General features: G+C 42.1%; 1 pseudogene; it reads right to left on the bottom strand.

The window, feature by feature from the left end:
• Positions 1-777: 777 nt before the first annotated feature.
• On the bottom strand, positions 778-2,762 carry LOC105119947 (calnexin homolog; annotated as a pseudogene).
• Between the last annotated feature and the right edge of the window lie 77 nt (positions 2,763-2,839).

Below are 2,839 nucleotides of genomic sequence, written 5' to 3'. Positions count from 1 at the left end.
GCATTCCTGTGTCAGTCTGCATGAAATCATGTGAATAGATTTAGAAATTTGAAATTTTCATCCTGTACATTTCTTATCTCGGTTTCATTCCACCAGGCTGTCCAGTTGATTCTAAGTTCTAACCAGTGCTTCGAAAATTGAATGAGAGGGGCTGAGTCGCTGAGATGTGGAACAGCTCCACTGCTTCAGGAGAGAAAATATACTGAAATCTGTATCTCCACTCAATTTGCCAAGGATGCGATGATGAAAGGTGTGGAAGATGAAATTGTCTGGAGGTCGTGGAGTGGGTTTTATGCTGCCATGCAATCCAGCAATGGAAATTGGAGCATACAGTCAATCGAGCAGGGTGCGATGAACCAACATGTGGTGCTACCGCATCCGCTACACTGCAGCTGAAGCAAGGTATTAAGGCGATCGTGATCTGAGACTAGCAGGGCTTTGAGGCCAAAAATTTCACCGAGGGATCGTACTTTGTTTTGAGCTCTTCTATGGCTTCACAACATGCATCAATCGCATTGACGAAGTGTCTGACCAAGTGTCTGACTACATGGTTTTTAGGAGAATGAAAACTAGCATGATTTCAGACAAATCTACGGATTACTTGTTTGAATTTAGTTTTAGTTCACCAGAAACCGGTTACTATTGGTTCTCTAAGATGTGCATTACCGTAGTTGTGTTACTGCGATTCATACCAGTGCCTTTTCATTAGTTATTCTTGATCTCGAATGAATTTCGGGTTGGCAGTAAACCTACGAAGTCAGGGAGCTCCATCCGGCATATAGAAAGGCAAAAGCTGCACAAGTTTGGATTAAGAAATATCACTTCTTACTGTTAAAATTACATCACTATGTGATTCAAACATAAAGATGAACATGACAGCACCATTTGTAAACTAATTCTGCAGCTCGAAGATGTCATTTAGAAAGCAATCTAGGATTAGAAACAAAGAGAAGGCCTATCTATATACACAAATGCCTACTTCAAGTTGCCCTTCTTGGAGCCCTCCTACGAGGAGGCTCAGCAGCGTCTTCATCCTCATTCTCATCCTCACGTTCCCTCTCTCTACTGCTTCCTTGGTTGATTGAAGTCACAGCAGCATCAGCACTGCTTGTTTCGGGGACATCAACCTGCAAAATTACAAAGAGAATTTGTTTCATGTAGATCAGACCGTGCAACAGCGCTTTCAAGGAACGTGTCAATGCTTTATGATTCAAACAACATACCATTGGTCTTCTGCCACCAAATAGTATCCCATAGAAAATTGTGAAAATAACAATCACAATGGAAGCAAGGATGCCAATAGTTATATTGGGCTGTTTTTCTCCCTGTTCAATGGGGTCCTGCAAGACAAGTAATTCCATGATAGGTTATTCAAATTAAGCACAGATACAGGACCAGTTCTATAAACAGCCAAGTCTGTTCACTCACGATGATCTTAGGCTTATAGGCACCCAAGAAAGGAATGTCCCCTATCTTGTAGAGAAAGTTAAAAATCTTCTTCTGCAAAAAACAAACCAAGGGAGTTTGTTAGGACGTGAAATAACCGCAGATTAGTACAATCATTTTCCAGCACCAAAAAACAAAACAGAACAAAGAGGTATGGTTGAAATGAAGATATTACTTTGAAGCTGGAGATCCCATGTCCAGCAGTTGCTTCTTCAGCCTTCAGCTTCTCTTTCTCAATTTCAAACTTCGGTTTCCATGTTGTTTCTCTGTTTATGTCTGCGACCTTCCCATCACTAGCTATCAGAATATTGTCAGAGTATGCCATCCTGCATGGTCCAAATCTCAATACCAATTGCAGCAATAGGCTCAAAATCAGGTTTCTCAAGCTCAAAGTAAGCAGGGTTTGGGATCTCTTGAGGTTTCCGTATACCCTTATAATTTGGGTTGTCAATTAGAGGAGCATGCCATTTTCCCTTATAAGCAGGATTTATCTTCATCGGTATCTTCCACTCACCACAGCCAGGTGCTAGCTCACACTTAGGATTGTCATTTTTTGGTGGCTCCCATTCACCATCCTCCTCCTCATCCCACTCTCCAGGCTTTAAAGCATCAGGATCATCAATTTCCTCAGGCTCGTCATCCAACCACCCTTCTGGTTTCACGGCATCCTTGTCTTCTATTTCCATTGGTGCATCCTAATCCCAATCATCTGGCTTCACTGCATCTGGATCTGGAATCTTTGCCCGCTCGTCCAAGTCCTCTGGTTTCCTGTCATCTGGATCAGGAATTGTCTTGGGTGGAATAAGAGCAGGCTCAAAATCTCCTGCAGACAGGAAATTTGCCTTCTTCTCCTCTCCATCTATTAGAATCTTCAATTCATTATCTGGTTTCAATATTGCAGTATAGACATGGGAGAATTTGTCAGATGGCACTGAAGGGGGGTGCTTGAGATGCTGCTCTACAGACTCCCCACTCTTGGGGTTCTTGAGTTTGAAGATGAAGTGAACCTTGTTGGTGGAGCCACACTTGTCAGGTCCAAAAATTGTGGAATAAGGAGACTTATTATCGAATTCCTTGGGTTTCCATCCAACCTCCTGGGGACGGAGGTACTTCAAGTAGGCACCATCACACTCAAACTGTAGGACAACTGTTCCATCAGTGAGACTAAATACACTGTCTAGCTCTTTCACAATGGCATACCTTTTGGCCTTCTCACTCACAAGAAGTCCATAATCATCGTGTCCCTCGCTTTTCGAGAGCTTCCAGACACCTGATACAAAATGGATGTCATTATAGAACCATAAATTGCAAAAAGACTAAACCAGCAATAAAGTAAATCATGACACCTGCAACATATTCAAGTTTATACAGAATCATTATATTTAGGCAGAAT

This window comes from Populus euphratica, unplaced genomic scaffold (assembly GCF_000495115.2).
Source record: "Populus euphratica unplaced genomic scaffold, PopEup_1.0 scaffold4134.1, whole genome shotgun sequence".
Classification (NCBI taxonomy): Eukaryota; Viridiplantae; Streptophyta; class Magnoliopsida; order Malpighiales; family Salicaceae; genus Populus; species Populus euphratica.
The sequence above is the reverse complement of the archived record's forward strand: the minus strand, read 5'-3'. Positions and strand labels throughout refer to the sequence as shown.